Genomic DNA, 19,242 nt, shown 5'->3' with positions numbered 1-19,242 from the left:
AATTTGCAAACTCGTTAGAAACTCTTTAGTAAAAGCTGCCTAGTAAAACAGATGATTAATATTGGTAAACTCCTCATTTGCATATTAATTAGTCTCCATACTCAACTAATTAGAATTGCATGCCTGTTTAAGGACTTCCTCTGAGAGGCTCCTGGTCTTGTTTCTCTGTACATACGTATGTATTAAGGGCTAGCTATGAAGTTTATACTTTGTTAGTGCACTATATTTTCCATCTGTGACATATTAGACTCCCTGAGAAGGGTAGAAGCACCTCTAAGAGGCAGTTCCTTTGGCCTCAAGATCACCATTGATCCAGGACTTTTGTGTACCTTTGGGTGTTGATGGGAAGAAAGCAGTGGGTTGGTAATCATTGAAGGCACATAGAAATGGTAGAAAAAAGCACTAAATTGTTCTTTCAATGTTTTTCTTTAAATATTGCTCTAGAAATTATCTTTTATATTCACATCATTTATTATTTTTAAATTTTTAAATTTTTTTTTTTTTTTGCTTTTTGGGCCACACCTGGCAATGCACAGGAGTTATTCCTGGCTCTGCACTCAGGAATTACCACTGGCAGTACTCAGAGTAACCATATGGGATGCTGGGAATTGAACCCGGGTTGGCCGCGTGCAAGGCAAACGCCCTACCCACTGTGCTATTGCTCCATCCCCCAATTTTTTAAATTTTTATTTATTTATTTATTTATTTATTTATTTATTTATTTATTTATATTTTAGACATTGCAAATCTATTCATGATTGGATTTTAGTCATACAGTATTCCAACACCCATCCCTCAACCAGTGTGCATTTCCCAGCACCAGTGTCTCCAGGTTCCCTCCCATCAACCCCACCCCTACCTGTCTCTATGGCACTGCTTTCTTCTCTCTTTGTCTTTCTTTCTCTCTCTCTCTCTCTTTTCAGGCATCGTGGTTTGCAATATTGATACCAAAAGGCTATCAGGAATATCCCTTACTTATTTTTAACCCCCAGCTGTTATTGTCATAGTGGTCTCCTGTCTATCTTACCTACCCTCAGCCCCACACATACTAGTGTATAGTTACAACCATTAACCAGTCCTCCTAACCCCTGTTTTCTCTGGCCATGAATATTATTCTTTTACTATATATGTGTATATATACATATTTTTATATACCACAATCATTCTATATCTGTCCCTTTCCTCTGATTAATGATACTCTCCATGTCCATCCATTTATAAGCGAATTTCATAATTCCATTTTTCATAACTGCTGCATAGTATTCCATTGTATAGATGTGCCATAGTTTCTTTATCCATTCGTCCTGTTCTTAGATACTCAGGTTGTTTCCAGATTCTGACTATGGTGAATAGTGCTGCAATGAACATAGGAGTGCAGATGATGTTTCTGCTGTGTGTATTTGGGCCCCCAGGGTATATTACCAGAAGTGGTATTGCTGGGTCAAATGGGAACTTAATTTCTAGTTTTTTGAGAAACAACCTTATAGTTTTCCAAAAAAGGCTGAACTAGTCGGTATTCCCACCAGCAGTGAAGGAGAGTACCTTTCTCCCCACATCCACGCCAACACGGGTTGCTTTTGTTCTTTTGAATGTGTGCCAGTCTCGGTGGTGGGATGTGATATTTCATTGTGGTTTTGATCTGCATTTCCTGATGCTTAGTGATGAAGAGCTGTTTTTCATGTGCCTTTTAGCGATTTGAACTTCTTCTTTGAGAAAGTTTCTATTCATTTAATCACCCCATTTTCTTTTTTTTTTTCAGTTTTCTTTAGCGGTCTTTTTTTAAAAATTAATAGTTTATTTTTAATTAGTGAGTCAACGTGAGGGTACAGTTACAGATTTATACATTTTTGTGCTCATGTTCCTCCCTTACAAAGTTCGATAACCCATCCCTTCACCAGTGCCCGTTCTCCACCACCAGTAAACCCAACATCCCTCCCCCCCTCCCCAGTCCCGTCTCCCCCCACCCGACACTGCCACTATGGCAGGGTATTCCCTTTTGTTCTCTCTCTCTGATTAGGTGTTGTGGTTTGCAATAAAGGTCATCACTCCATTTTCTGATGTGATTAGATGTTTTTTTCTTGTGGAGTTCAATCAGCGCTTTGTATATATCGGATATTAACCCTTATCAGAAGGGTATTGGGTGAATATCCTTTCCTATTCTATAGGCTGTATTTGTATCCTCATCACTGTTTCTTTTGAGGTGCAAAAGTTTCTTAGTTTAAGATAGTCCCATTTGCTTATCTCTGTTTCCACTTGCTTGGTCAGTGGCATTTTGTCTTAAAGATATCTTTAGCTTCAATGTCATAGAAGGTTTTACCAACCTTTTTTTCAATGTACCTGATGGATTCTGGTCTGATGTTGAGGTCTTTAATCCGTTTTGATCTGACGTTTGTGGATGGGAGAGGTCTGAGCCCTTTTTTTTTTTTTACATGTAGTTGTCCCATTTTGCAAGCACCATTTGTTAAAGAGGCTTTCCTTGTTCCACTTCACATTTCTTTCTCCCTTATCAAAGATTAGATGATTGAATATTTGAGGGTGTGTGTAAGGATATTTCACCCTCTTCCATTGCGGCTCTGCCTTTGTTCCAGTACCATGCTGTTTGAATTATTACCGTTTTGTAGTAGAGTTTGACCTTTGGGAAGGTGATGCTCCCCCATTTATCTCCCGCCCCCCAAGAATTGCTTTAACTATTCTTGGGGACTTATTGTTCCATACGAATTTCAGGAGTGTCTGTTCAATTCTTTGAAGAAAGTCATGGGTATCCTAACAGGGATCGCATTGAATCTGTATAACGCTTTGGGGAGTATTGCCATTTTGACAATGTTAATTCTCCCAATCCATGGGCAGGAGATCACTTGTATAGCGTGTCATCCCGTCGCTCATTGATTTGCTTGAGCGGGCACCAGTAATGTCTCCATTTATCCCGATTGCATGCTAATGTAGCCCAATGGCATCTGCTCTCTCCAAGAACATGAAGAACCTCAAACCGTTTGCTCAGGATCTTGACAAAGAAGACTGACCATCTTGTAGGTGGGCGGCCACACGGTTTTTTGATGTCTCGTGAAATCCAGTCGGTAACAGCTCTAGTCCAGCGGTCATCTCCAAATTGCATTACATGTCCAGTCCATCTGATTTTTGACGCCTTGGCAAATGAGACAGCGTCCACGATCCTCAATCATTGATGGAGGTTGGAACTCCTTCTCTCACTTGAGTGAAATGTAATATTCCAAGCATAGCTCTTTCGAATCCTCTTTGGGAGACCCAAATAGCGTTCTTATCCTGTTTTCATAGGGTCCAAGTCTCGGAGGCGTATGTTAGTGCAGGAAGAACAGTAGAGTCAAAAAGATGTGCCTGGAGCCGAAGGTTCTTCGACCTCTTAACCACTTCTTCGATGCTCTTGAAGGCGTTCCACACCACTCTCTTCATCCTGCACAGTTCAGGTGCTAGGTCGTTCGTCATGTTGAGTTCTCAACCCAGGTACACATAATTGCTGCATTAGGAGATATTCATTCCACTGAGAGCAAATGGACCTTCAGAAACTAGTCTGTTTCTCATGAGCATTGTCTTCGTGAGATTCAGCTGCAGTCCAACCTTTCCACACTCACAGTCGAAGTTGGCCAGCATTCGTGGCTAATGTTTGGTCTTATTAGAATGATATCATCAGCAAAGTGTAGGTGGTGTAGTAGCTGACTGTCTATCTTCACTCCCATTCCTTTCCATTCCAGTCGATCGCATGACGTTTTCGAGGATGGCACTGAAGACTTTTGGTGAAATGGTGTCACCCTGCCGAACCCCTCTCTTTATGCCAACGATCACTTCCTTGTAGAATAGTGAGATTCCGGTGGAGAATCCGTAATACAGCTCGTGGAGGATCCTGATGTACTGAGTTTGAACGCCCTGTTTGGCTAGGGCTTCAATGACCGCTTCAGTCTCAACAGAATCAAAGACCTTCTTTAAATCAATGAACATTAGACAGAGCAGCATATTGGACTCTCACGAAACCTCAATGAGTTTGGTCACCGTGTGGATATGGTCGATCATGCTGAATCCTTTCCAGAACCCGGTTTGCTCTCATGGTTGTCCTTCATCTAGTGTTCTGCCAATCCAATTCAGGATGACTCGAGTGAATAACTTGTAGACAACAGACAACAGGCAGATTGGGCGATAGTTGCTGATGTCGTGGATGTCTCCCTTCATGTACAACAGGACAGTCCTGTTGGTTTTCCATTGGGACAGAACCTTGCATTCAGACAGGTAGCATGTGAAGAACCAAGCCAGTATATTGACGAGTACTGGTGACAGATTTTTCAGGTGTTTGAGTCTGACCTTATCTCGACCAGGTGCTATATTCATCTTTACCAATGAAATAGCCTGTAATATTTCAGAAGGGAGAATGCTGAAAATGACATATCCATCCTGCAGGATTTGGTATGTGGGCAGGTGGATATGGCTATTAAAGAGATTCAAGTAGAGGATCATGGGAGGGGGGGCATTACCGGCACGCCCTCCGCCCAGATAAGATCCAGAGCTGCTGCGTGTGAAACAGACCCTCTGCTCCTAAAGACTATGATCTGAGAGGTCTTCTAACCCATTTTGGCACCCAGAGCAGCTTCTTACAGAAATGCCTCTAGACTGTGAGCTGTGCTACAACCCTGTGCCACCTGGGGAGTTCTCTATTGAAATATTGAATGTATTCAAAGTATAGAGAGAATAAAGTGCAGATCATTAGCTACTTAGGTGGGGGTGGGTGGGAGGGGAGTATATTGGGGTTCTTGGTGGTGGAACATGTGCACTGGTGAAGGGATGAGGGTTTAATCATTATATGACTGAGACTTAAACCTGAAAGCTTTGTATTTTTTTACGGTGATTCAATAAAATAAAAATTTTTTAAAAAAGAGATTCAAGTAGAAGTTGTGGATAACCTTCTCCATTGCCCTTCTGGAAGATGTGATAGATCCATCAGGACATCAGAGGGCAGTCATCTTGGTCTTATAGTTGGTGAAGGACAGACAGGCATTGCAAATACTTTTCCTGGCCTCTGCCCCATAGCCAACACTGCTGCTCTTCTCTCTTTGGGGTCTTCTTTTATCGCTTCACTGCATAGCTTGGCGAGCTTGGACGTCAGCCTGTGATTGCCTGAGGCTCGCACCAAACCACGTTGGTGAATGAGCTCAAGAGTTCCTGAAGACAGGTGTCTTTTTGTGGCTTTTTCTCTCTTCATGTTCCTTGCACAATCATGGAGGTGCTGAACCAGTCGATCGTATTTCTCATCTATGTTGTCAATGACGGCATCTTTCCATATTGCTGCAATAGTGCCAAAGAGCACCCAGTTGGTGGTCATTCTGGGAGTTCTCTTTTTAAACTTTGCAGCCCTTTCTCCCTGCTCTGTGAAGTAGAATTTCACACGAAGGAGACAGTGGTCTGATTCTGTTTGGAATTTTGAGACAACACTGACATCGGGCAGGCAAAACTGTCGATTGAATATGATGTGGTCAATTTCATTGTGGAACTGTCCATCGGGAGACTCCCATGTCCAACATTTAGATTCAGCCTTCTGGAACTGCGAGTTACCATGGATGGTATTCATGGGGGCTTATTGTTTCATATGAATTTCAGGAGGGTTTTGTCTATTTCTTTGAAAAATATCATGAATATCCTGATAGGTACAGCATTAAATTTGTATAGTGCTTTGGGCAGTATTGCCATTTTGATAATATTTATTCTCCCTATCCACAAGCAGAGATGTGTTTACAATATTTGATTACATTTAATATTCTAACACCAGTTCCACTACCATTACACCTTCCCACCACCATATTACCATCCCAAACCCCAAACTCTGCCCCCAAAGCAGAATAATATATGTATTGTGAAATAAATAATTATTATGTATTATATAAAATAAATGATTTATTTTGTATTTCTTTTTAGAAATAATCTGCTAAAAATGAGACAAAAAAGTTTTCTTAGAGGAAAGTGTTTGAAGATTGTTGTATTTCATCCAGGAGCTGTTAAGTTTTCTATAAGAGATTAGTAACATGTTGTTGAGCCTTGTGTGCTTATATATAATCTGTATAAATATATTACCCCTAAGCCTGGTCGTCTTCTCAATCAAATGTAGTGTGCTACTCTTGGTATATTTATTGGTGGTGTAAAGTATGAAATGTCCAGGAATAAATTCACTCTTGGGTGAGGCTCATCCTAGCTTGTGAAGAACAGCTGTGACCATGGCAGTGGTTGAGTTCTGGAGGTTTTCAGCTTCTGGGGCTGGCTCCTTGGGGGAAGGAAGGGACCTCACCTGTCCTCCTCCAGGTTTCCCTAAATGAAACAGCCTGGCGGGGGGTCTGGTAGCATGGCTATGGTGTTTTCACAGTTATGATTCTTAATATCACTAAACTTTATTATTTTGTTTTGGAGTCACACCTACCAGTGCTCAGGGCTAATTCCTGGCTCTGCACTTAGGGATCACTCCTGGTGGGTTCTAGAGACCATATGTGGTGCCAGGGATCAAACCTAGGCAGACCACAGGCAAGACAAGCACCCTACCTGCTGTACTCAGCCAGAATGTGACCTAGCTTTAACCTATCTGACACATACTCTGCAAACCTAACTGACTTTGAAACAAGTTGGAAAAACAGACAATTGCTTGAAGGACATTGAAGGTAAACAACTTCTGTGGTATGGAGTTGCATCTGTAACACACCTCTAGGTTAAAGTCATGACCTGGAGGCATTGGTGTCAGGATCCTTGGGTCTGCAGTATTTGGGGCATCTTCGCGGTTCATAATGCAGGAGGGAGCAATTCCCTTGGCATTTTACTGTGAAGAGAACCTTATTCTTGGAGATCTTCTCTAGATCTTATTCATTTGGGTCTTTTATTACTTTTGTAGGCACCAGACTCCTTTTCTGCTTAAAATGGCCAGAGCATGTTTCTGTTTTCTGCATTGTACCCTGATAGATTTTCTTCTTTTTTTACTATGGAGTCTATGTGGGAAAATGTTGTGGCAAAGTAATTGTGGCTTAGTAAATATTAACTTTTCTCTTTCTGTAATTTGTATGTCCACAATCATAGAAGAAACAGGCAGATGTTTTGGAAAACTCTGGTAACAGATTTTCACTCAACATGATACCCTCCAGTTCCATTCACTTATGGGCAGATTGCATGATTTTGTCTTTTTTTATAATGGTATTCCATTGTGCACATGTATCATAGTCGTTTCATTATCCACTTGGACACTTTATCCTCTTAGACAATTGGATTGTTTCCATATACTTAGATACTGTAAATAGTGCTCTATTTAATATAAGAGAACACAGGTCTTTTCTAAACAGAATTTTGGGACCCTTGAAATAGATGCCAAGAAGTGGAATTGCTAGGTCATAATAGAAACTCAAATTCTTAGTTTTTTGGCAGTGTTCACATTGTTTTACAGAAGGGTTGAACCAGTCAACATTCCCAGTAGATGAGGATTCCTTTTACCCACATCCATGCCAACACTAATTATTTTCTTTCTTTTTTTGATTATACCACCATCATATCAATGATGTTTTCATTTGCATTTCTCTGATTAGCAGTGATACACGGCATTTTAAATATATCTGTTGGCCATCTTTATTGAGGAATCTTAAATCTTAAAATCTTCCTTCTTTTGCACCATCTTTCTGTAAGGGTTTGTTGTGCTTGTAGGGGTTCTTCTTGTCTTACAGTAGCCCCTTTAGTCCTTCTTTTAGGTTTGGTTTTGAGTCTATGAAGTTACTGAGCTGTTGTTTATCCACAAAATAGTGATTCATTCCTTCGAGTTTGAATGAGAGTTTAGCCGGATAAAGTATTCTTGGTGAAGCGTTCATTTCCTTGAGTTTTTTCACTATATCCCACCACTGCCTTCGGGCTTGCAGGGTTTCCTCTGATAGGTCTGCTGTGAGTCTAAGGGGTGTTCCTTTGTATGCAATTTTCTTCTTCGACCTTGCTGCTTGCAGTATAGTGTCTCTATCCATGACGTCCATCATTCTAACTAATATGTCTTGGGGTTTTTCTGTTAGGGTCTCTTTTCGCTGGCACCCTTCGGGCACCTTGAATCTGGATGCCTACATTCTCCAGCTCTGGGAACTTTTCAGCAATTATTTGTTTGACTGTGGCTTTTTTGTTGGGGTTGGTTCCCTGTCCTTCTGGTACTCCGATGATTCTAATGTTGTTCCTCTTGAAATCATCCCCTAGGACTCTGAGTCACCCTAGAGCTATTTTGAGGTCTCTTCCCATTGTTTGTTGTTGCCTGTCGGCTTCTTGCAGCTGATCTTCAAGCTCACTGATTCTGTCTTCTGCTGCAGTTATTCTATTGTTGAGGGCAGCCACAGAGTTTTTTACTCATCTACCAAATCCTTCATTTCTTTTTGTAGGTTTTTTATTTCTGCTCTCATTTCTTCCCATATTTTCTCAGCTGTCTGTTGTACTGTTTCTGTCAGGTCCTCCTTTAAGTTGTCAATCTTTCCATTGAATTCATTGAACATCTCAAGGATTTCAACTCTGAATTCTTTATCAGAGAGCTGAAGTTTTCAGGAAACGCCTATTGAGGTTTTGGGACTCCTTTCATCGTCCTCTCCTTGTGGTGGGGATTTGCGCTGTTTCTTCATGTTGTTGTGGTGGTATGAAAGAGGAACCTTCAAGATAAGTATCCTGTTTCCTTCTTGTTGTGAAAAAGGATTCTGGATGGGCTCGTTCAATGGTGCTTGCCTTTTTATTTTCCCCTTCTAGCACATAGCCTCCCGCTCAGATGTTCCTCTAATCCTTATGTGAAGTCTTGTGTTTTATTGTCCTACTGTTTACGGATAGCTAGGATGTCACTCTTGGACATGACATAGGTAATGAAGGTTGAGATGAAACAACATATTGATGGTTTTAGGAGAGCATCTGTGGCTGCGGTAGTGGACGGCGGAGAGGCCACGCCCAATTTGCCTAGGCCACGCCCCCTGATGATTAGGCCACACCCCTTTCCCCACAATAGCACACACCTGTGCCGGAAGAGACAACGGCTGCAGTGCTTGGGGGTGGCGTGCCGGCCACTAGGACGGCAGTCCTTGGGGAGAGGGGTGGCTGGGGTGCTCAGGGTCCAAGGAGCAGGCTGGGACACGGGGTATCAAAATGGCAATACTCCCCAAAGCATTGTACAAATTCAATGTGATCCCTATAAAGATACCTTTGATATTCTTCAAAGAAATGGAACAAGCACTCCTGAAATTTGTATGGAACAATAAGCCCCCATGAATAGCTAAAGCAATTCTTGGGAAAAATAAAATGGGAAGAATCAACCTCCCCAACTTCAAACTCTACTACAAGAGGTAGTAATTAAAACAGCACGTTACTGGAGCAAAGGCAGAGCTGCAGACCAATGGAACAGGGTTGAACATTCTGACACACCACCCCAAATATATTATCATCTAATCTTTGATAAGGGAGCAAGAAATGTGAAGTGGAGCAAGGAAAGCATGTTTAACAAATAGTGCTGGCAAAACTGGACAGCTACATGCAAAAAAATGGACTCAGATCTCCACCTACCACCATGTACAAAAGTCAGATCAAAATGGATTAAAGACCTCAACATAAGACCAGAATCCCTAAGGTACATTGAAGACAAGGTCGGAAAAACCCTCCAAGACATTGTAGCCAACGGTATCTTCAAAGCTGACACACCACTGGCCAAGCAAGTGAAAACAGAGATGAATAAATGGGACTACCTTAAACTAAGAAGCTTCTGCACCTCAAAAAATACAGTGACCAAAGTACAAAGACAGCCTACAGAATGGGAAAGGGTATTTACCCAATACCCATCCGATAAGGGGTTGATATCAAGGATATACAAGGCACTGGTTGAAGTCCACAAGAAGAAAACTGCCGACCCAATCAAAAAATGGGGTGATGAAATGAACAGAAACTTCCCCAAAGAAGAAATCCGAATGGCTGAGAAGCACATGAGAAAATGCTGTACATCACTAATCATCAGGGAGATGCAGATCAAAACAACAATGAGGCTGCCGAGATGTGATCCTGAGGGCTGCACATGTGCGGCCTCTCCCCAGCTGCATGAGCATGACCCCAGTGGCCAGCTAAACTACTTTAACTATGGGCAGCTCCTTGCAGAATGTCTCCAGACTGAGAAGTAAGCCACAGCCCCATGGATGCTCAGGAGGGGAAAGGTATTATTCCCTCTCGCCTTTTTCCTTGCCGGGGGGTGAATGGCGTGGCAACCGCCATATTATGAGGCTCACAGATGAGAGTTACAAGCTTGCAATGATCCAATATCTGTAAGAAATTTCCCTGGACTTAGTTGCTAAAATACAGAAATCCAAAACCACACGACCTCACATCTCTTCACAACAGGTCTGACTCTACTGGGGAACTCCTAACAATAATAGTGAGGTTTTTTGGGGCCGGAGCGATAGCACAGCGGGTAGGGCGTTTGCCTTGCACGCGGCCGACCCAGGTTCGATCCCCGGCATCCCATATGGTCCCCCAAGCACCGCCAGGAGTAATTCCTGAGTGCAAAGCCAGGAGTAACCCCTGAGCATCGCTGGGTGTGACCCAAAAAGCAAAAAAAAAAAAATAGTGAGGTTTTTTGTTGAATTATTGAATGTAACCAAAGTAAAGAGAAAGTAAAGTGATATTTATCAGTTTGGGGGGGAGGCGGGATGGGAGGTATACTGGGTTTTTGGTTGGTTTTTTTTTTTTTTTTGGTGGTGGAATTTGGGCACTGGTGAAGGGATGGTTGTTTCAGCATTGTATAACTGAGACTTAAACCTGAAAGCATTGTAATTTTTCACATGGTGATTCAATAGAATAAAAAAAATTTTAAATAAATAAACAAATAAATAAAACAAAAAAATGAGATACATCTCACACCACCGAGACTGGCCCACATCCAAAAACACAAAAACAACCGGTGTTGGCATGGATATGGGGAGAAAGGGACTCTTCTTCACTGCTGGTGGGAATGCCTACTTGTTCAGCCCTTTTGGTAAACAATATGGACGATTCTCAAAAACTTAGAAATTGAGCTCCCATTTGAGCCAGCAATACCACTCCTGGGAATATATCCCAGAGAGGCAAAAAGGTACAGTAGAAATGACATTTGCATTTCTATGTTCATTACAGCACTGTTTACAATAGCCACAATCTGGAAAAAATCGGAGTGACCAAAAACAGATGACTGGTTAAAGAAACTTTGGTACATCTACACAATGGAATACTATGCAGCTATAAGAAAAGATGAAGTCATGAAATTTGCATATAAGTGGATCAACATGGAAACTATCATGTTGAGTGAAATGAGTCAGAAAGAAAGAGACATAGAAAGATTTCACTCATATGTGGAATATAATGTAGCAGAGAGGTACGAGCTAGCAATGATGCAACTTCTGGCAGAAATTTCTCTGGACTTAGTTACTAAAATACTAAAATACAGAAATCCAAAACCTTGTGGCCGCTATTGTGGCCCATGACCTCATATCTCTTCATTCTCAGCTATGGAAAGCAAATTATCAAATGCTTCCTTTTCAGCAGGTCTGACTTTGCGGGGGTTATCTCCAAACAGTAATAGTGAGTTTTTTGTTGAAATATTGAATGTAATAAAAGTAAAGAGAAATTAAAGTGAAATTTATCAGCTACACGGGCAGTGTGGGGGGCTGGGGGGAGGTTTACTGTGGTTCTTGGTGGTGGAATATGTGCACTGGTGAAGGAATGGGTGTTTTAGCATTGTGTAACTGAGACTTAAGCCTGAAAGCGTTGTAACTTTCCACATGGTGATTCAATAAATAAATAAATAAATAAAATTTCAATATAAAAAATAATAAAAAATAAAATCTTCCTTCTTGAGAAAGATTCTGTTTATCTCTTCTCCATATTTTTAATAGGGTTGGTTTTCTTTTTCTCATTAAATCTTATAATAGGATACATAATACATAAACAGTCCAATTTCTATCAAAGAAGTCAAAGTGATAATCAAAAGTCTCTCCCCCAAGTTGCATATGTTGTCTGAGCCCATGTACTGCTAGTGTCTATGCGTCGTGGCCCAGCACATGTGGTGCCCAAACACTTGTGTCACTCAGATATCTCTTATTTTCTTTTTGCTTTTTGGGTCACACCCGGCGGTACACAGGGGTCACTCCTGGCTCTGCACTCAGGAACTACTCCTGGTGGTGCTCAGGGGACCATATGGGATGCTGGGAATTGAACCCAGGTTGGCCACGTGCAAGGCAAATGCCCTACCCGCTGTGCTATTGCTCTAGCCCCCAGATATCTCTTCTTAGGATATTTATTTTCATATATTTTTTAATATGTAACGCTGGGATGCGTTCAGGGGCTCTCCACCTTTGGAGAAGTCTGCGTTTTCTCTTGAATGTGTTACTCCCTCTCTCTTTCTTTCTCTCCCTCCTTTTGTTTCCACAAACTACCCCCAAATAAAATGTTTTTACTTAAAAAATACGTATCCCCAAAAAAACTCCAGTTCAGAAAGGGTTTACTAGTGAATTCCTCCAAATATTTAAGGAAGACCTACCTTCAATCCTTTTCAGGTTTTCCCAGAAAGTTTGAAAAATAGGAACCCTCCAAAGAACTTTCTATGAGACAAATATTACTCTGATACCCAAAGAAGACAAATACCACTAAAAAATAAAACTGTAGACCCTGAAGAATATATATGCTAAGATTATGAACAAATACATCAAGACCAAGAAGGTTCTATCCCAGAGATAGAAGAATGGTTTAATATACTAACAGTTATAAATGTGATACACCATATCAATACAAGAAAAAGTAAAAACAATATAATCCTATTAATAGATGCAGAGAAAACATTTGGCAAGATATAACACCATTTGTGAATAAACTCAACAGGAGTCAGACAAATTGTACAGCAGGTAAGGCTTGCACATAGACAATCTGGGTTCAATCTCCAGGACCCTATATGGTCCCTTGAGCATTGCTATGAGTGACCCATAGACATAGACTCAAAAGGAAGCACAGCAAGGTGTGGCCTGAAGCAAAAAAAAAAAACTCAATAAAATGTGTATATAAGGCATTTTCTGTGACTTAGTTAAAGCCATTTACCATAACACACAGCTAACATCATACTCAACAGTGAAAAACTGAAAGCCTTTTTTCTAAGATCAGGCACAAAACAATGTTGCCCACTCTTACAACTATTATTCAATATAGTATTTGAAGTCCTTGCCACAACAATTATGTAAGAAAGAGATTAAGGGCATCCAGATTGAAAAAGAAGTGAAATTCTCATCATTTTCAGACAACAGTATACTAAGAAAATTCTTAAGAGCTATGAAAAAGTGCCTCTAAGAAACAATAAACTTATACAGTAACATGGTAGGCCAAACCAACATGTCAATATCCATGGCATTACTATATGTACAATGAAAGAGAAGAAAGGAAAATTAAAGGGAAAAAATCCCATTCATGATAGTGCCTCAAAAACAAATAACTTGGGAATAAATCAGCTTAACAGATCAGCTTGGAGCTATAGAGATAGTACAGTGGGTAAGGCTCTTGTCTTGCACCTACTCAACCCAGATTCAAACCCCAGCATCCCACAGCATCCCTGAGAACCCTACAGAAGTAATTCCTGAGTGCAGAACCAAGAGTAATCTCTGAACATTGCTGGACCTGGCCCAAAAATAAAAACAAAACAGAAACCAGATGGCTTAATAAAATAAGTGAAAGACTTAAATAAAGAAAACTATGAATCACTATTAAAATAAGTAAAAGAAATCACAGGAAAATAGAAACACATACCCTGTTCTTGAATTAGAAAAACTAATATAGTGAAAAGTGGCAATCCTAGCCAAAGCAGTAGACAGATACCCATGATATTTTTTGGTTTATTTTGTCTTGGGGCCACACCTAGTGGTGTTTGGGGTTTACTCCTGGATTTGTGCTCAGGGATCACCCAGGGCAGTGCTAAGTGGACCCTATGCAGTGCCAGGGTCAAATTCAGGTCAACTGCATGCAAAGCAAGAGTCTTACCACTGTGCTATCTCTCCAGCTCTCACGACCTTTTTAAAAGACAAATCAAATACTGTTGAAATTTATATGGAGTAATAAAACCTTCAAATCGCCAAAACCATCCTGGATTAAGAGAAGATGTGAGGCTTTTCATTTTCCAACCTTAAATTATACTATAAAACTATAGTAATCAAGAAAGTGTGGTGCTATAATAAAGATAGACTCTTTGCTCGATCAAATAGGAGCCCAGAAACAGGTGCTCAGGCATATAGACAGCCAATTTTCTACAAAGGAGTTGAGAGTATGAAGTGGAGCAAGGAAAGCTTTCTTGACACCAGTCCTGAATCTGTATTGAGGAAAATGTAAGACAGAACCCTTCATGAATCTATAGCTTATATTGAGGAAAGCATAGGTATAATCTTTATGACATTGAATTTAGAGACATCTTCAATGATTTATGCCATTGGCCAAATAACTGGAAGCAAAGAAGACACCCTACAGATCGGGAGAAAATATATGTTTAGCACTTATCTGACAAAGAGTTAATATACAAGACATCAAAAGCACTTATAACGCTCAACATTTTAAGAGTCTTCATTAAAGTTTTTCAGATTTTTAGTGACAGAGCTGGACCATGAATGGAGCCTATGAAACTGGAGTGCCCTTGTTACCAGTGCGACCTTGAAACATGATCGGCCTTAATTACCTTCTATTGAAAGAAGTGGTATGGAGGGGTAATCTGTGCTGCTGTCTAATTTGTGAGAAAAAAAAAGAAAATGGTTTGCATACTTGAAGTCATATTAGGGCTGGAGAGATAGTATTGGGGTGTTGGCACTGTGCTTGCTTTGTATGTAGCTGACCTGGGTTCAATCCCTGGCACCACACATGAACCCCCAAGCACTGCTAGGAGTAATCTCTGAACACAGAGTCTGGAATAAGCCCCAATCTCCACCAAATTTGATCTAAGAGTAAGTAAATAAGATTCAAATTAGCAAAAAGACATAAGGTTATCCCCATAACTGATTCTGCTCCTAAGTGCTCCATTCAGTGAGACTTGGAGCCACCTATTGTAGGCTGGGACCACAGAGAGAATAAAGCAGTTTTCTATGGAGGCAAGAAGAACCATAGTTTTTTGGTTAAAATTTGGTTAAACTTGATTTGGTTAAATTTGATTAAACTCCTGTTTAATTAAAACTCCTGTTTAATCAAATTGGTAAATAAGATCATAACAACCCCTTGTCTTTTCCTTCCAGAACAATAGGATCTCTGACATTCTCTCAGAAGATATGGGAAGTCACATTAAATTTCTGTTTTAAATATCATTTTAGTATCTGCAGTATGTTTTTTGGGGGGAAACCAGTAATGTCATTTAAAACTATGACTCAATTTTATAAAAGAACTATATGTTTTCTAAAATTGATCTCACCGTCGCACTGTCATCTCATTGTTCATCAATTTGCTCGAGCGGGCACCAGTAATGTCTCCATTAAGGCTTGTTGTTACTGTTTTTGGCATATTGAATATGTCATGGGTAGCTTGCCAGGCTCTGCCGTTTGGGCTGAATACTCTCAGTAGCTTGCCGGGCTCTCCAAGAGGGACAGAGGAATCGAACCCAGGTTGGCCACGTGCAAGGCAAATGCCCTACCCGCTGTGACTGGAGAAGACTACAGTCCTTCTAAAGTTGATAAGAAGAAAAATTTTAAATATAATCAATTAATTGACAGACAAATATAGTACAAGAGAGGCTCTCTTCCTTGAGGAGGTGAAAACTAATTGCAAGAAACAGAAGTCATACTGGGAAGCACAGGTTGCACATGGCAGTTGTTTTCCATTTGCTGAACAACATTAAAGAAAGGGAAGATTAGAAAAAGAGTATTTAAAAAGAGTATTTAAAACCCCTGGGAAACTTGTATTGAATAACTATGCATGAAAAGGAGTAGGTGATAATGAGAGCCTGTGAGAGGAGGTTGTAAGTGATGGTGATCCTAGTAGCAGGGAGCAATATGAGTCCTGAGGCGCGCAATCTCCAAAACAACACAGGTTTGGCTCAGAGTAGGAGCTCAAAATGAAGTGAGGAATGAATGTAGGGATAGCTTTCTCCCAAGTGTGAAAAGAGGACATTTTATATTCAGAACTAAGTATTAATGAAAAAAAGTACCTGTGATGCATTGAATATGTGAAGCCCCCCTCACAAACTCCAATGCTGAAGACCTAACCCCCCCAGTGTGTCAGTGTTTGGTTATGTAGAAGACAATATTTTTTTTGAGTTCCAGTGGGCTTTTATTGAGATAAATTAACAAAAACCAAGCTTTTCACCATCTTTTCCAAAGCTTAGAAACTCTGCACTCTGGTCCATATATGCGTACATACAACATAACACATCCCAACAAAAATGGAGCCCCACTGGAACATTAGCCAATTAACAGAAAGCCAATTTTCCCTCTCCCAAAATGTTTTCCGATTTTTGAGTCCCCACTGTTCACTTCTCAGTGGAACTGTGATCCCTTGTGGCTAGGGACATTGGAATTCTTCCCCCATTTTTACTGAACAGCAACAATTCTTTTTTCAAGTTTTAGTTTTGCTTCAAAAAAGGGGAAGTGACTTTGTTTTCTCCAGGTACCCCACCCCAAACCACTGGTTAAAATACAGTAGACTGTATCTTATTCCCCGACCCTGTCCCCTCCCTCACCCTACCCAGCATGGTCTACTGGAGAATTTAAACGCACTTCTGTTGGTATCTGTCACCTGTGGAGGGGCAGAGTCTAGGCCCAGGCGAGCTCCTTCTGACCTCATGAACCAATATAAACTTTGGACATTTAAACGTGAACCCCAAAGATGAATTTTTAGACTGTCAAGGTGAAGATTTTCCTTGTAAGTTTTTTTTAAATGGTTCAAGAATAGAAAGTAGAACTGCAAGCTCACCAAAGTCCACTTAATTTTACCAAAATGTTGACTGACTAGCTCCCATGAGGCCAATAATTTTGCCTAACGGGTATTTTTTCAGAAAGGGGAGAGGTAGATAGGGTTCAAGAGTTCATGAGGGTGGGGTTTTTGTCTGATGAGTGCTAGTGCCATGTAAGAAGAAATAGCCGAAAGCTTGGGTCTCACTGCCTCTTCTCTCTCTCAGTCTTCACTACTATTTCTGTCTGTGGTCTGTCTCTGTCTCTGTTTCTGTCTCTGTCTCTCTCTCTTCTTCTTAACTTTCAATTCCCCCTGCTCCCAACTAGTATCATAGATTTTTCACATCCCAGCCTCTGAAACTTAAAGTCTTGTCTTTCATTCTAGTTTGTGGTATTCTGTTATGACAACCTAACCAGAATAAGAGAGTACCTTACCCTTTACCCAAGCTCCTATGTGTCTACGTTTAGTTGTACTTAGGAGCATGAGTAATTATACCATAGCACAATTGTTATATTACATTTATGTATGGTTATTAGCCATTTAAATATATTGTGTTTTAATAAATAGTTTACTTTGCAAAAGGACTCCCTAGTTGCATAATAGTTATACTATTCTCAGAGGTTTATATTCAAGGGTAACTTGTTATTAAAATCATGGTGTGAAAACCAGCGCTCTCCAGTCACTATGGGGATACAATATTCAACATATAGGCAATATACTAAGAAAAAAGTTCCATTTATTATAATACAGTTAAGACACAAAACCACACTCACAGCTGACATTCTCATGTCTTTGTTTTCTTTTCTCTTCCCTTGCATTCAGTTTTTGAGATACATCATAGGAAGAAAAGTAAACAGAGACCAGGTAACTAACTGTGAACTGGGGGTGCTGGGTACAGGATGAAGTTACTATGTTAAGCACTTGCAGAAAAGACGCCCTTAACATCTGCTTTCTGAGGCTGAGATTCTGGGGCTAGATAGTGTTAGAATATTTCTCTCTTAAACACACAGTAAATGAAAACAACTTACTTCCCAACTGCAGTAGAAAGAGTACTGATAAATCCCTGGTTATGAGAGTTCTCATTTTACCTATAGGAGCAACCCCATACTTGTGGATATATAATCAAGACCTGACTTCTTTTTCTAAAATTTGTCCATGTGTAAGTGTATTCCTGAGAGCTTAATAGAGCATCAGAATTCTGGAGAATAAGGTTAACTCTATTCTCTACTTCTTATTCACTGTGATCCTTGGTGCCTTACTTAATCCATCAGAGACATTTTCTTTCTCTGTTAAATGGGGTTAACAGTTCTTGCCTTCCTGCTTCAGAGAAATGATCTCAGCAAATTGGCAAGCAAGCCATGTGTGGGCATATTCCTTTGTAAAATACAATATTCCATACAGATGGCAAAGTCTGTTCACAAGGATAAAATTCCATGCAATGCTTGCTTTGGTAAGGTCCATAAATCGAGTGGTTTCTATATGTTTAAATAAATGAGAATATTACTTTGAGATTTGAGAATTCCATGGAACTCAAGCTTCATGGATCTTGCTCTCCATATACGTGAGCTGTCAATGTGCCTTTTTCTATGTGCTATCTATGGCTACTTTTTGGGTGAGTGATGCGGGACACACTTGGCAATGTTTGGGGCTGGCTTGCTCCTGTCTCTTCATTCAGGAATCACTCCTGGTGGTGCTTAGACCATATGGGTTGCCAGGGAATCAAACCTCAGCCAGCCGCATGTGTGGCAAGTGACCTACACATGGTACTATTGCTCTAGCCTCCTATGGCTACTTTAAAACCAGTGTTAAAGTTGAGTTGGTTAACAAATCCCAAAGTATTTACTATCTGGCCTTTTACAGAAAAAAATTGCTAACCTCAGCTCTACACAATTCAAGCAGATCTAATATCATTTTACTAAATAGATGCACCTTTATAAGGTTCTTACTAAGCAGCCTGGGCCATCCACTGTGCAAGAGTGAGAGCTGACTTGTTCCCAAGCATAAAGCTCTGCACATTTAGCGACCTGAGTGACTGCTAAATGGTTTCATCTTGTAGAAATAGGGTAATGGGCTAGAGCAACAGTATAGCAGGCAGGGCACTTGCTCTGGCACCACTTTAGTTCCAGAGCTCCTCCGGGAGTAATCCCTGAGCACAGAGCCAGGAGTAAATCCTGAGGACAACTAGTCCTGACCCAAAAACAAACAAACCCCCCAAAATTAAAAACTAACTTAAAAATCATAAATGGGGTAACATACAGAGCAGGGTGAATAAGCCCTAGAGATATAACAGTCTTTAGGGCTATATAACAGAATAATATAAACATGTTATTTTCTATG

The sequence above is a fragment of the Sorex araneus genome, chromosome 5, assembly GCF_027595985.1.
Source record: "Sorex araneus isolate mSorAra2 chromosome 5, mSorAra2.pri, whole genome shotgun sequence".
NCBI classification, from domain to species: Eukaryota; Metazoa; Chordata; class Mammalia; order Eulipotyphla; family Soricidae; genus Sorex; species Sorex araneus.
Note: the sequence above shows the minus strand (reverse complement) of the source record.